Source organism: Schistocerca serialis, chromosome 8 (genome assembly GCF_023864345.2).
Source record: "Schistocerca serialis cubense isolate TAMUIC-IGC-003099 chromosome 8, iqSchSeri2.2, whole genome shotgun sequence".
NCBI lineage: Eukaryota > Metazoa > Arthropoda > Insecta > Orthoptera > Acrididae > Schistocerca > Schistocerca serialis.
This window is the reverse complement of record NC_064645.1, coordinates 27,362,794-27,379,763: the sequence shown is the minus strand read 5'-3', so window position 1 is coordinate 27,379,763 and position 16,970 is coordinate 27,362,794.

The window sequence follows — 16,970 nt, the reverse complement described above, 5'->3', positions numbered from 1 at the left end:
ACCAAACACAATGAGAAGGTTTACTCTTCTCGTACCTATGTCGGCGTTGTGCGTTTTGTATTAAATTCCGACGCTATTTCTGTGTTTCATCGTCAATGTGAAGGTCCAAGGGATAGAGTAAAGCTGCAGTAGTGAATCGGAATCTAATATTGATCTCCCAGGAAACGCTGAAAGCAATCCACAGACAATGAGAAGATTTACTCTTCTTGTACTTAAGTCGGCATTGTGTGTTATCTATTAAATTCCGACGCAATTTCTGTGTTTCATCGTCAATGTGAGGGTCCAAGGGATAGGGTGAAGCTGCGGTAATGCATCGGAATCTAATACTGATTTCCCAGGAAGCGCTCAAAGGAAACCGCAAACTATGGGGAGATTTAGTCTTTTTGTACTAAAGTCGGTATTGTGCCTTTCTGTATTAAATTCCGACGAAATTTCTGTGTTTCATCGTCAATGCGAAGGTCGAAGGGATACAATAACGCTGCAGTCGTGCATCGGTATCTAATACTGATCTCCTGGGAAACACTCAAAGCGAACCACAAACAATGAGAAGATTTTCCCTTGTTGTACTTAAGTCGGCATTGTGCCTTTTGCGTTATATCCCGACGCAATTTCTGTGTTTCATCGTCAAAGTTAAAGGTCCAACGGATACAGTAACGGTAAAGTGGTGCATCGGAATCTAATACTGATCTCCAGGAAAAGCTCAAAGGAAACTAAAAACATTGAGAAGAGTTACTCTTCTTGTACTTAAGTCGGCATTGTGCCTTTTGTATTAAAACCCGACGCAATTTCTGTGTTTCATCGTCAATGTTAAGGTCCAAGGGATAGAGTAAAGCTGCGGAAGTGCATCGGAATCTAATACTGATCTTCCAGGAAACGCTCAAAGTAAACCACAAACAATGAGAAGATTTACCCTTCTTGCACTTAAGTCAACATTATGCCTTTTGTATTAAATCTCGACGCAATATCTGTCTTTCATCGTCAATGTGATGGTCCAGGGGATATAGTAAAGCTGCAGTAGGGCATCGGAATCTAATACTGGTTTCCCAGGAAACGCTCAAAGCAAACCACAAACAATGAGAAGATTTACTGTTCTTGTACTTAAGTCGGCATTGTGCCTTTTGTATTAAATCTCGACGCTATTTCTGTGTTTCCTCGTCAATGTGTATGTCAAAGGTATACAGTGATCCCGCAGTCGTTCATCGGAATCAAAAGCTGATCTCCCAGGGAAAGCTCAAAGCAAACCACAAACAATGAGAAGATTTACTCTTCTTGTACTTGAGTCGGCATTGTGCCTTTTGTATTGAATCCCGACGCAGTTTCTGTATTTCATCGACAATGCGATGGTCAAAGGGATACAATAACGCTGCAGTGGTGCCTCGGAATCTAATACTGTTCTCCCATGGAAACGCTCAAAGTAAACCACAAACAATGAGAAGATTTACTCTTCTTGTACTTAAGTCGGCATTGTGCCTTTTGTATTAAATCCCGACGCAATTTCTGTGTGTCATCGACAAAAATGAAGGTCCAGGGGATACAGTAACGCTGCCTTGGTGCAACGGAATCTAATACTGATCTCCGTAAAGAGGCTTAAAGCAATCCACAAACAGTGAGAATAGTTACTCGTCTAGTACTTAAGTCGGCATTGTGCCTTTTGTATTAAATACCGACGCAATTTCTGGGTTTCATCGTCAATGTGAAGGTCCAAGGGATAGAGTAAAGCAGCGGTAGTGAATCGGAATCTAATACAGATCTACCAGGAAACGCTCAAAGCTAACCACAAACAATGGGAAGATTTACTCATCTTGTACATAAGTCGGCATTGTGCCTTTTGTATTAAATCCTGACGCAATTTCTGTGTTTCATTGTCAATGTGAAGGTCCAAGGGATAGAGTAGAGCTGCAGTAGTGCATCGGAATCTAATCCTGATCTAACAGGAAACGCTCAAAGCAAACCACAAACTATGAGAAGATTTACTCTTCTTGTACCCATGTCGGCATTGTGCGTTTTGTATTAAATTCCGACGCAATTTCTGTGTTTCATCGTCAATGTGAAGGTCCAAGGTATGTAGTAACGCTGCAGTGGTCCATCGGAATCTTATACTGATCTCCCAGAAACGCTCATAGCAAACCACAAACAATGAGAAGATTTACTCTTCTTGTACTTAGGTCGGTATTGTGTGTTTTGTATTAAATTCCGACGCAATTTCTGTGTTTCATCGACAATGTGAAGGTCCAAGGGATACAGTAACGCTGCAGTGGTGCATCGGAATCTAATACTGATCTCCCAGGAAACACTCAAAGCAAACCACAAGAAATGAGATGATTTACTCTCCTTGTACTTCAAACGCCATTGTGCCTTTTGCATCAAATCCCGACGCAATTTCTGTGTTTCATCGTAAATGTGAAAGTCCAAGGGAAACAGAAACGCTGCAGTGGAGCATCGGAATCTAATACTGTTCTCCCCTGGAAAGGCCCAAAGTAAACCACAAACAATGAGAAGATTTACCCTTCTGGTACTTAAGTCAACATTGTGCCTTTTGTATTTAATCTCGACGCAATATCTGTCTTTCATCGTCAATGCGATGGTCCATGGGATAGAGTAAAGCTGCAGTACTGCATCGGAATCTGATACTGGTTTCCCAGGAAACGCTCAAAGCAAACCAGAAACAATGAGAAGATTTACTCTTCTTGTACTTAGGTCGGCATTGTGCCTTTTGTATTAATTCCCGACGCAATTTCTCTGTTTCATCGTCAATGTGAAGGTCCAAGGGATAAAGTAAAGCTGCGGTAGTGCATCGGAATCTAATACTGATCTCCCAGGAATCGCCCAAAGTAAACCGCAAACAATGAGAAGATTTACTCTTCTTGTACTTAAGTCGGCATTGTGCCTTTTGAATTGAATCCCGACGCAATTACTGTGTTTCATAGACAATGTGAAGGTCCAAGGTATACAGTAACGCTGCAGTGGTGGAACGGAATCTAATACTGATCCCCCAGGAAACGCTCAAAGCAAACCACAAACAATGGGATGATTTACTCTTCTTGTACATAAGTAGGCATTGTGCCTTTTGGATTAAATCCCGACCCCATTTTTGTGTTTCATCGACAATGTTAATGTCCAAGGGATAGAGTAAAGCTGCAGTAGTGCATCAGAATGTAATACAGACCTCTCAATAAACGATCAAAGCAAGCTAGAAACACTGAGAAGGTTTACTCTTCTTGTACTTAAGTCGGCATTGTGCCTTTTGTATTAAATCCCGACGTAATATCTGTGTTTCATCGTCAATGTCAAGGTCCAAGGGATACAGTAACGCCGCAGTAGTGCATCGGAATCTAATACTCATCTCCCAGGAACGCTCAAAGCAAACCTGAAACAATGACAAGATTTATTCTTCTTGTACTTAAGTCGGCATTGTGCCTTCTGTATTAGATCTGGACGCTATTTCTATGTCTCTTCGTCAATGTGTAGGTCCAAGGGATGCAATAACGCTGCAGTGGTGCATCGGAATCTAATTCTGATCTCCTAGGAAACGCTCAAAGGCAAACCATAAACAATGAGAAGATTTACTCTTCTTGTACTTAGGTCGGCATTGTGCCATTTGTATTAAATCTCGACTGTATTTCTGTGTTTCATCGTCAATATGAGCGTCCAAGGGATACAGTAACGCATCAGCAGTGCATCGGTATGTAATACTGATCTCCCATGAAACGCTCAAAGCGAACCACAAAAGATGAGAAGATTTACTCTTGCATTATGCCCTTTATATCAAATTCCGACACAAATTCTGTGTTTCATCGTCAATGTGAAGGTCCAAGGAATACAGTGACGCTGCAGTGGTGCAACGGAATCTAACACTGATATCCCAGGAAACGCTCAAAGCGAACCACAAACAATGGGAAGATTTTCTCTTCTTGTACTTAAGTCGGCATTGTGCCTTTTGTGTTATATCCAGACGCAATTTCTGTGTTTCATCGTCAAAGTTGAAGGTCCAACGGATACAGTAACGCTGAAGTGGTGCATCGGAATCTAATACTGATCTCCAGGAAAAGCTCAAAGGAAACTACAAACAATGGGAAGAGTTACTCTTCTTGTACTTAAGTCGGCATTGTGCCTTTTTTAATAAATCCCAACACAATTTCTGTGTTTCATCGTCAATGTGAAGGGCCAAGGGATAGAGGAAAACTGCGGTAGTGGATCGGAATCTAATACTGATCGCCCAGGAAACGCTCAAAGGAAACCAAACACAATGAGAAGGTTTACTCTTCATGTACTTTAGTTGGCATTGTGCCTTTTGTATTAAATAACGTCGCAATTTCTGTGTTTCCTCGTCAATGTGAAGGTCCAAGGAATACAGTAGCGCTGCAGTGGTGCAACGGAATCTAAAACTGACATCCAAGGAAACGCTCAAAGCAAAACACAAACAACGAGAAGATATACTCTTCTTGTACTTAAGTCGGCATTGTGCCTTTTGTATTAAATATCGACGCTATTTTTGTGTTTCATCGTCAATGTGAACGTCCAAGGGATACAGTAACGCATCAGCAGTGCATCGGAATCTAAAACTGATCTCCCAGGAGACAAACGATGAGAAGATTTACTCTTCTTGTACTTAGGTCGGCATTGTGCCTTTTGTACTAAAACCCGACGCAATTTCTGTGTTCCATCGTCAATGTGAAGGTCCAAGGGATAGAGTAAAGCTGCGGTAGTGCATCGGAATCTAATACTGATCTTCCAGGAAACGCTCATCGTAAACCACAAACAATGAGAAGATTTACCCTTCTTGTACTTAAGTCAACATTGTGCCTTTTGTATTAAATCTCGACGCAATATCTGTGTTTCATCGTCAATGTGATGGTCCAGGGGATGGAGTAAAGCTGCAGTAGTGCATCGGAATCTAATACTGGTTACCCAGGAAACGCTCAAAGCAAACCAGAAACAATGAGAAGAGTTACTCTTCTTGTACTTAAGTCGGCATTGTGCCTTTTGTATAAAATCCCGACGCAATTTCTGTGTTTAATCGACAATGCGAAGGTCAAAGGGATACAGTAAAGCTGCAGTGGTGCCTCGGAAACTAATACTGATCTCCCAGGTAACGCTGAAAGCAAACCACAAAGAATGAGATGATTTACTCTTCCTGTACTTAAGTCGGCATTGTGCCTTTTGTATTATATCCCGACGCAATTTCTGTGTTTCATCGTCAATGTGAAGGTCCAAGGAATAGAGTAAAGCTGCAGTAGTGCATCGGAATCTAGTACTGATCTCCCAGGAAACGTTCAAATGAAACCAGAAACAATGAGAAGACTTACTCTTTTTGTACTTAAGTCGGCATTGTGCCTTTTGTATTAAATCCCGACGCAATATCTGTGTTTCATCGACAAAATTGAAGGTCCAGGGGATAGAGTAACGCTGCCTTGGTGCAACGGAATCTAATACTGATCTCCGTGAAACGGCTTGAAGCAATCCACAAACTGTGAGAAGTGTTACTCGTCTAGTACTTAAGTCGGCATTGTGTATTTTGTATCAAATAACGACGCAATTTCGGTGTTTCATCGTCAATGTGAGGGTCCCAGGGATAGAGTAAAGCAGCGATAGTGAATCGGAGTCTATTACTGATCTCCCAGGAAACGCTCAGAGCTAACCACAAACAATGAGAAGATTTACTCATCTTGTACTTAAGTCAGCATTGTGCCATTTGTATAAAATTCCGACGCAATTTCTGTGCTTCATCGTCAATGTGAGCGTTCAAGCGATAGAGTAAAGCTGCACTAGTGCATCGTAATCTAATACTGATCTTCCAGGAAATGCTCAAAACAAACCAGAAACAATGAGAAGATTTACTCTTCTTGTACTTAGGTCGGCATTGTGCCTTTTGTATTAAATCCCGACGCAATTTCTCTGTTTCATCGTCAATGTGAAGGTCCAAGGGATAGAGTAAAGCAGCGGTAGTGAATCGGAATCTAAGACTGTCTTTCAGGAATCGCCCAAAGTAAACCGCAAACAATGGGAAGATTTACTCTTCTTGTACTTAAGTTGGCATTGTGCCTTTTGAATTAAATCCCGACGCAATTTCTGTGTTTCATAGACAGTGAGAAGGTCCAAGGGATACAGTAACGCTGAAGTGGTGCAACGGAATCTAATACTGATCCCCCAGGAAACGCTCAAAGCATACCACAAACAATGGGATGATTTACTCTTCTTGTACATAAGTAGGCATTGTGCCTTTTGTATTAAATCCCGACCTCATTTCTGTGTTTCATCATCAATGTGAAAGTCCAAGAGATACAGTAACGTATCAGCAGTGCATCGGAATTCAATACTGATCTCCCAGGAAACGCTCAAAGCAAACAACAAGCAACGAGAAGATTTACTCTTCCTGTACTTAAATCGGCATTGTGCCTTTTATATTAAATTCCGACGCAATTTCTGTGTTACATCGTCAATGTGAATGTCCAAGGGATAGAGGAAAGCTGCAGTAGTACATCAGAATGTAATACTGACCTCTCAATAAACGATCAAAGCAAACAAGAAATAATGAGAAGATTTACTCTTCTTGTACCTAAGTCGGCAATGTGCCTTTTGTATTAAATCCCGACGCAATTTCTGTGTTTCATCGTCAATGTCAAGGTCCTAGGGATACAGTAACGCCGCAGTAGTGTATCGGAATCTAATACTCATCGCACAGGAACAGTCAAAGCAAACCTTAAACAATGACAAGATTTACTCTTCTTGTACTTAAGTCGGCATTGTGCCTTCTGTATTAAATCCCGACGCTATTTCTGTGTCTCTTCGTAAATGTGTAGGTCCAAGGTATACAATAACGCTGCAGTGGTGCATCGGAATCTAATTCTTATCTCCTAGGAAACGCTCAAAGACAAACCATAAACAATGAGAAGATTTATTCTTCTTCTACTTAAGTCGGCATTGTGCCTTTTGTATTAAATCCCGACGCAATTTCTGTGTTTCATTGTCAATGTGAAAGGCCAAGAGATACAGTAACGTATCAGCAGTGCATCGGAATTCAATACTGATCTTCCAGGAAACGCTCAAAGCAAATCACAAGCAATGAGAAGATTTACTCTTCTTGTACTTAAATCGGCATTGTGCCTTTTATATTAAAATCCGGTTCAAATTCTGTGTTTCATCGTCAATGTGAAGGTCCAAGGGATAGAGTAAAGCTGAAGTAGTGCGTCGGAATCTAATACTGATCGCCCAGGATACGATCAAAGCAAAGCAGAACCAATGAGAAGATTTACTCTTTTCGTGTATTTAAGTCGGCATTGTGAATTTGTATTAAATCCGAAGCAATTTCTGTGTTTCATCGTCAATGTGAAGGTCCAAGGGATACAGTAACGCTGCAGTGGTGCATCGGAATCTAATACTGATCTCCCAGGAAACGCTCAAAGCAATCCACAAACAATGAGAAGATTTACTCTTCTTTTACTTAAGTCGACATTGTGCCTTTTGTATCAAATCCCAACGCAATTTCTGTATTTCTTCGTCAATGTAATGGTCCAAATGGGTTATAGTAACGCTGCAGTGGTGCATCAGAATCTAATACTGATCTCCCAGGAAACGCTCGAAGCAAACCACAAACAATAGGAACCTTTACTCTTCTTGTACTTAAGTCGGCATTGTGCATTTTGTTTTATATCCCGACGCCATTTCTGTGTTTCATCGTCAATGTGAAGGTCTAAGGGATAGAGTAAAGCTCCAGCAGTGCATCGGAATCTAATACTCATCTCCCAGGAAACGCTCGAAGCAAACCACAAATGACGAGAAGATTTACTTTTCTTGTACTTAAGTCGGTATTGTGCCTTTTGTATTAAATCCCGACGTCATTTCTGTGTTTCATCGTCCATGTGAATGTCCAAGGGATAGAGTAAGGCGGCAGTAGTGCATCAGAATGTAATTCTGATCTCCTGGTAAACGCTCAAAACAAACCACAAACAATGAGAAGATTTACTCTTCTTGTACTTAGGTCGGCATTGTGCCTTTTGTACTAAAACCCGAAGCAATTTCTGTGCTTAATCGTCAATGTGAAGTTCCAAGGGATACAGTAATGCTGCAGTGGAGCAACGGAATCTAATACTGATCTCCAGGTAGAGCTCAAAGCAAACCACAAACAATGAGAACCTTTACTCTTCTTGTACTTAAGTCGGCATTGTGCCTTTTGTTTTATATCCCGACGCCATTTCTGTGTTTCATCGTCAATGTGAAGGTCTAAGGGATAGAGTAAAGCTCCAGTAGTGCATCGGAATCTAATACAGATCTCCCAGTAAACGCCCAAAGTAAACCGCAAACAATGAGAAGATTTACTCTTCTTCTACCTTAGTCGGCAATTTGGCTTTTGAATTAAATCCCGACGTAATTTCAGTGTTTCATAGACAATTTGAAGGTACATGGGAAACAGTAACGCTGCAGTGGTGCAACGGAATCTAATACTGATCCCCCAGGAAACGCTCAAAACAAACCACAAACAATGGGATGATTTACTCTTCTTGTACATAAGTAGGCATTGTGCCTTTTGTGTTAAATCCCGACCCCATTTCTGTGTTTCATCGTCAATGTGAATGTCCAAGGGATAGAGTAAAGCTGCAGTAGTGCATCAGAATGTAATACTGACCTCTCAATAAACGATCAAAGCAAACAAGAAACAATGAGAAGATTTACTCTTCTTGTACTTAAGTCGGCATTGTGCCTTCTGTATTAAATCCCGACGCTATTTCTGTGTCTCTTCGTAAATGTGTAGGTCCAAAGGATACAATAACGCTGCAGTGGTGCATCGGAATCTAATTCTTATCTCCTAGGAAACGCTCAAAGTCAAACCATAAACAATGAGAAGATTTACTCTTCTTGTACTTAAGTCGGCATTGTGCCTTTTGTATTAAATCCCGACTCAATTTCTGTGTTTCATTGTCAATGTGAAACGCCAAGAGATACAGTAACGTATCAGCAGTGCATCGGAATTCAATACTGATGTCCCAGGAAACGCTCAAAGCAAACCACAAGCAATGAGAAGATTTACTCTTCTTGTTCTTAAATCGGCATTGTGCCTTTTATATTAAATTCCGACACAAATTCTGTGTTTCATCGTCAATGTGAGGTCCAAGGAATAGAGTAAAGCTGCAGTAGTGCATCGGAATCTAATACTGATCTCCAGGAAAAAGCTCAAAGCAAACCACAAACAATGAGAAGAGTTACTCTTCTTGTACTTAAGTCGGCATTGTGCCTTTTGTATTAAATCCCGACGCAATTTCTTTGTTTCATCGTCAATGTGAAGGTCCAAGGAATAGAGTAAAGCAAGCAGTAGTGCATCGTAATGTAACACTGATATCCCAGGAAACGCTCAAAGCAAACCACAAACAATGAGATGATTTACTCTTCTTGTACTTAAGTCGGCATTGTGCCTTTTGTATTAAATCCCTACGTTGTTTCTGTGTTTCATCGTCAATGTGAATGTCCAAAGGAAACAGTAAAGTATCGGCCGTGCATTGGTATCTAACACTGTTCTCCCAGGAAACGCTCAAAGATAACCACAAACAATGAGAAGATTTACTCTTCTTGCACTAAAGTCGGATTTGTGTCTTGTGTATTAAATTACGACGCAATTTCTGTGTTTCATCGTCAATTTGAACGCCCAGGGGATAGAGTAAAGCTGCAGTAGTGCATCGGAAACTAATTCTAATTTGCCAGGAAACGCTCAAAGCAAACCAGAAACAATGAGAATATTAACTCTCCTTGTACTTAGGTCGGCATTGTGCCTTTTGTATTAATTCCCGACGCAATTTCTCTGTTTCATCGTCAATGTGAAGGTCCAAGGGGTAAAGTAAAGCTGCGGTAGTGCATTGGAATCTAATACTGTTCTCCCAGGAATCGCCCAAAGTAAACCGCAAACAATGAGAAGATTTACTCTTCTTGTACTTAAGTCGGCATTGTGCGTTTTGAATTGAATCCCGACGCAATTTCTGTGTTTCATAGACAATGTGAAGGTCCAAGGTATACAGTAACGCTGCAGTGGTGCAACGGAATCTAATACTGATCCCCCAGGAAACGCTCAAAGCAAACCACAAACAATGGGATGATTTACTCTTCTTGTACATAAGTAGGCACTGTGCCTTTTGTATTAAATCCCGACCCCATTTTTGTGTTTCATCGACAATGTGAATGTCCAAGGGATAGAGTAAAGCTGCAGTAGTGCATCAGAATGTAATACTGACCTCTCAATAAACGATCAAAGCAAACAAGAAACAATGAGAAGATTTACTCTTCTTGTACTTAAGTCGGCATTGTGCCTTTTGTATTAAATCCCGACGCAATTTCTGTGTTTCATCGTCAATGTCAAGGTCCAAGGGATACAGTAACGCCGCTGTAGTGCATCGGAATCTAATACTCATCTCCCAGAAACGCTCAAAGCAAACCTGAAACATTGACAAGATTTATTCTTCTTGTACTTAAGTCGGTATTGTGCCTTCTGTATTAGATCCCGACGCTATTTCTGTGTCTCTTCGTCAATGTGTAGGTCCAAAGGATACAATAACGCTGCAGTGGTGCATCGGAATCTAATTCTTATCTCCTAGGAAACGCTCAAAGGCAAACCATAAACAATGAGAAGATTTACTGTTCTTGTACTTAAGTCGGCATTGTGCCTTTTGTATTAAATCTCGACGGTATGTCTGTGTTTCATCGTCAATGTGAACGTCCAAGGGATACAGTAACGCATCAGCAGTGCATCGGTATGTAATACTGATCTCCCAGGAAACGCTCAAAGCGAACCGCAAAAAATGAGAAGATTTACTCTTCTTGTACCTAAATCGGCATTGTGCCCTTTATATCAGTCCCCGACACAATTTCTGTGTTTCATCGTCAATGTGAAGGGCCACGGGATACAGTAAAACTGCGGTAGTGGATCGGAATCTAATACTGATCGCCCAGGAAACGCTCAAAGGAAACCAAACACAATGAGAAGGTTTACTCTTCATGTACTTTAGTTGGCATTGTGCCTTTTGTATTAAATAACGTCGAAATTTCTGTGTTTCCTCCTCAATGTGAAGGTCCAAGGAATACAGTAACGCTGCAGTGGTGCAACGGAATCTAAAACTGACATCCCAGGAAACGTTCAAAGCAAAACACAAACAACGAGAAGATATACTCTTCTTGTACTTAAGTCGACATTGTGCCTTTTGTATTATATCTCGACGCTATTTTTGTGTTTCATCGTCAATGTGAACGTTCAAGGGATACAGTAACGCATCAGCAGTGCATCGGAATCAAAAACTGATCTCCCAGGAGACGCTCAAAACAAACCACAAACAATGAGAAGATCTACTCTTCTTGTACTTAGGTCAGCATTGTGCGTTTTGTACTAAAACCCGACGCAATTTCTGTGTTTCATCGTCAATGTGAAGGTCCAAGGGATAGAGTAAAGCTGCGGTAGTGCATCGGAATCTAATACTGATCTCCCAGGAAACGCTCAGAGCTAACCACAAACAGTGAGAAGATTTACTCATCTTGTACTTAAGTCGGCATTGTGCCTTTTGTATCAAATCCCGACGCAATTTCTGTGTTTCATCGACAAAATTGAAGGTCCAGGGGATAGAGTATCGCTGCCTTGGTGTAACGAAATGTAATACTGATCTCCGTGAAATGGCTTAAAGCAATCCACAAACAGTGAGAAGAGTTACTCGTCTAGTACTTAAGTCGGCATTGTGTCTTTTGTATCAAATAACGACGCAATTTCGGTGTTTCATCGTCAATGTGAAGGTCCAAGGGATAGAGTAAAGCGGCGATAGTGATTCGGAATCTAATACTGATCTCCCAGGAAACGCTCAGAGCTAACCACAAACAGTGAGAAGATTTACTCATCTTGTACTTAAGTCAGCATTGTGCCTTTTGTATAAAATTCCGACGCAATTTCTGTGCTTCATCGTCAATGTGAACGTTCAAGCGATAGAGTAAAGCTGCACTAGTGCATCGTACTCTAATACTGATCTTCCAGGAAATGCTCAAAACAAACCAGAAACAATGAGAAGATTTACTCTTCTTGTACTTAGGTCGGCATTGTGCCTTTTGTGTTAAATCCCGACGCAATTTCTCTGTTTCATCGTCAATGTGAAGGTCCAAGGGACAGAGTAAAGCAGCGGTAGTGAATCGGAATCTAATACTGTCTTTCAGGAACCGCCCAAAGTAAACCGCAAACAATGGGAAGATTTACTCTTCTTGGACTTAAGTCGGCATTGTGCCTTTTGAATTAAATCCCGACGCAATTTCTGTGTTTCATAGACAATGTGAAGGTCCAAGGGATACAGAAACGCTGAAGTGGTGCAACGGAATCTAATACTGATCTCCCAGGAAACGCTCAAAGCAAACCACAAGCAACGAGAAGATTAACTCTTCCTGTACTTAAATCGGCATTGTGCCTTTTATATTAAATTCCGACGCAATTTCTGTGTTACATCTTCAATGTGAATGTCCAAGGGATAGAAGAAAGCTGCAGTAGTGCATCAGAATGTAATACTGACCTCTCAATAAACGATCAAAGCAAACAAGAAATAATGAGGAGATTTACTCTTCTTGTACCTAAGTCGGCAATGTGCCTTTTGTATTAAATCCCGACGCCATTTCTGTGTTTCATCGTCAATGTCAAGGTCCTAGGGATAGCGTAACGCCGCAGTAGTGCTTTGGAATCTAATACTCATCTCACAGGAACACTCAAAGCAAACCTTAAACAATGACAAGATTTACTCTTCTTGTACTTAAGTCGGCATTGTGCCTTCTGTATTAAATCCCGACGCTATTTCTGTGTCTCTTCGTAAATGTGTAGGTCCAAGGGATAGAGTAAAGCTGAAGTAGTGCGTCGGAATCTAATACTGATCTCCCAGGATACGATCAAAGCAAAGCAGAAACAATGAGAAGATTTACTCTTCTTGTATTTAGGTCGGCATTGTGAATTTGTATTAAATCCGAAGCAATTTCTGTGTTTCATCGTCAATGTGAAGGTCCAAGGGATACAGTAACGCTGCAGTGGTGCATCGGAATCTAATTCTTATCTCCTAGGAAACGCTCAAAGCAAACCACAAACAATGAGATGATTTACTCTTCTTGTACTTAAGTCGGCATTGTGCCTTTTATATTAAATCCCTACGCTGTTTCTGTGTTTCATCGTCAATGTGAATGTCCAAGGGAAACAGTAAAGTATCAGTGGTGCATTGGTATCTAACACTGTTCTCCGAGGAAACGCTCAAAGATAACCACAAACAATGAGAAGATTTACTCTTCTTGTACTAAAGTCGGCATTGTGTCTTGTGTATTAAATTACGACGCAATTTCTGTGTTTCATCGTCAATGTGAACGCCCAGGGGATAGAGCAAAGCTGCAGTAGTGCATCGGAAACTAATTATAATTTGCCAGGAAACGCTCAAAGCAAACTAGAAATAATGAGAATATTAACTCTCCTTGTACTTAGGTCGGCATTGTGCCTTTTGTATTAATTCCCGAAGCAATTTCTCTCTCTCATCGTCAATGTGAAGGTCCAAGGGATAGAGTAAAGCTGCAGTCGTGCATCGGAATCTAATACTGATCTGTCAGGAAACGCTCAAAGTAAACCACAAACAATGAGAAGATTTACTCTTCTTGTACTTAAGTCGAAAATGTGACTTTTGTATTAAATTTTGACGCAATTTCTGTGTTTCATCATGAAAATTGAAGGTCCAAGGGACACAGTAACACAGCAGTGGTGCATCGGAATCTAATACTGATCTCCCAGGAAACGCTCAAAGCAAACCAGAAACAATGAGAAGATTTACTCTTCTAGTACTTAAGTCGGGATTGTGCCTTTTGTTTTAAAACCAGACGCAATTTCTGTGTTTCATCGTCCATGTGAAATTCCAAGGGATACAGTAACGGTGCAGTGGTATATCGGAATGTAACACCGATCTCCGAGGAAACGCTCAAAGCAAACCAAAACAATGAGAAGATTTACTCTTCTTGTACTTAAGTTGGGATTTACCCTTTTGTATTAAATCCCGTCGCAATATCTGTGTTTCATCGTCAATGTGAATGTCCAAGGGATACAGTAACGCTGCAGTAGTGAATCGGAATCTAACACTGGTTTCCCAGGAAACGCTCAAAGTAAACCACAAACAATGAGAATATTTACTCTTGTTGTACTTAAGTCGGAATTGTGCCTTTTGTATTAAATTCCGACGCAATTTCTGTATTTCATCGTCAATGTGAGAATCCAAGGGATAGAGAAAAGCTGCAGTAGTGCATCGGAATCTAATACTGATCTCCCAGGAAACCATCAAAACATACCAGAAACAATGAGAAGATTTACTATCCTTTTACTTAGGCCTGCATTGTGCTTTTTGTATTAAATCCCGACGTCATTTCTGTGTTTCATCGTCAATGTGAATGTCCAAGGGATACAGTAACGCTGTAGTGGTGCATAGGAAGCTAGTACTGATCTCACAGGAAACGCTTAAAAGCAAACAACAATCAATGAGGAGATTTACTCCTCGCGCACTTAAGTGGTCATTGTGAATTTTGTATGTTATCCCGACGCAATTTCTGTGTTTCATCATGAAAATTGAAGGTCCAAGGGACACAGTAACACAGCTGTGGTACATCGGAATCTAATACTGATCTCCCAGGGAACGCTCAAAGCAAACCAGAAACAATGTGAAGATTTACTCTTCTTGTACTTAAGTCGGCATTGTGCCTTTTGTGTTAAATCCCGATGCAGTTTCTGTGTATCATCGATAATGTGAATATCCAAGGGATACAGTAACGCTGCAGTGGTGCATCGGAAACTAATACTGATCTCCCAGGTAACGCTCATAGCAATCCACAAAGAATGAGAAGATTAACTCTTCTTGTACTTAAGTCAACATTGTGCCAATTGTATTAAATCCCGACGCAATTTCTGTGTCTCATCGTCAATGTGAAGGTCCAAAGTATAGAATAAGGCTGCAGTAGTGAATTGGAATCTAATATCGATCTCCCAGGAAACGCTCAAAGCAAACCACAAGCAATGAGAAGAATTACTCTTCTTGTACACAAGTCGGCATTGTGCCTTATGTATAAAATCCCAATGCAATTTCTTTGGTTCATCGGCAATGTGAAGTTCCAAGGGATACAGTAACGCTGCAGTGGTGCATCGGAATCTGGTACTGATCTCCCAGGAAACCCTCAAAGCAAACTAGAAATAATGAGAAGATTTACTCTTCTTGTACTTAAGTTGGCATTGTGCCTTTTGTATGAGGTCCTGGCACAATTTCTGTGTTTCATCATCAAAATTGAAGGTCCAAGAGGTACAGTAACCCTGCAGTGGTGAATCGGAATCCTATACTGTTCTCCAAGAAACGCTAAAAGCAAACCACAAACAAATAGAGCAGTTAACCTTCTTGTACTTACGTCGGCATTGTGCCTTTTGTATTAAATCCCGACGCAATTTCTGTGTTTCATCGTCAAAGTGAAGGTCCAAGAGGTAGAGTAAAGCTGCGGTTGTGCATCGGAGTCTATTATTGATCTCCCAGGTTCGGCTAAAATGAAACCACACACAATGAGAAGATTTGCTCTTCTTGTACTTAAGTCCGCATTGTGCCTTTTGTATTAAATCCCGAAGCAATTTCTGTGTTTCATCGTCAATGTGAAGGTCCAAGGCATACAGTAACGCTGCAGTGGTGCATCGGGATCTAACACCGATATCAGAGTAAACGCTCAAACAAACCAGAAACAATTAGAAGATTTACTCTACTTTTACTTAAGTCGGCATAGTGCCTTTTCTATTAAATCCCGGCGCAATTTCAGTGTTTCATCGTCAATGTGAAGGTCCAAGTGATACAGTAACGCTGCAGTAGTACATCGGAATCTAATACTGATCTCCCACGAAACGCTGAAAGCAAACCACAAACAATGAGAAGATTTACTCTTCTTGTTCTTAAGTCGGCATTGTGCCTTTTGTATTAAATCCCGACGCAATGTCTGTGTTTCATCGTCAATGAGAAGGTCCAAGAGATAGAGTAAACCTGCAGTAGTGCGTAGGAGTCTAATACTGATCTCCCAGGAAACACTCAAAGGAAACCACAAACACCGAGAAGATTTATTCTTCTTGTACTTAAGTCGGCATTGTGCCTTATGTGTTTAATCCCGACGATATTTCTGTGTTTCACTTTTAATTTGATTGACGAAGCGATAGAGTAAAGCTGCGGTAGTGCATCGGAATGTAGAACTGATCTCCCAATAAACTCTCAAAGCAAACCAGAAACATTGAGACGATTTACTCTTCTTGTACTTAAGTCGGCATTGTGCCTTTTGTATTAAATCTCGACGGAATTTCTGTGTTTCCTCGTCAATGAGTAGGTCCAAGAGATAGAGTAAAGCTGCAGTGGTGCATCGGAATCTAATACTGATCTCCCAGGAATCGCTGAAAACAAACCACAAACAATGAGAAGATTTACTCTTCTTGTACTTAAGTCGGCATTGTGCCTTTTGTATTAAATTCCGACGCAATTTCTGTGTTTCTTCGTCAATAAGAAGGTCCAAGAGATAGAGTAAAGCTGCAGTTGTGCATAGGCGTTTAATACTGATCTCCCAGGAAACACTCAAAGGAAACCACAAACATCGAGAAGATTAATTCTTGTTGTACTTAAGTCGGCATTGTGCCTTATGTATTAAATCCCGATGATGTTTCTGTGTTTCATTGTTAGCTTGAATGACGAAGGGATAGAGTAAAGCTGCATTAGTGCATCGGAATGTAGTACTGATCTCCCAATAAACTCTCAAAGCAAACCAGAAACAATGAGACGATTTACTCTTCTTGTCCTTAAGTCGGCATTGTGCCTTTTGTATTAAATCCCGACGCAATTTCTGTGTTTCATCGTCAATGACTAGGTAAAAGAGATAGAGAAAAACTGCAGTAGTGCATCGGAATCTAATACTGATCTCCCAGGAAACGCTAAAAACAAACCACA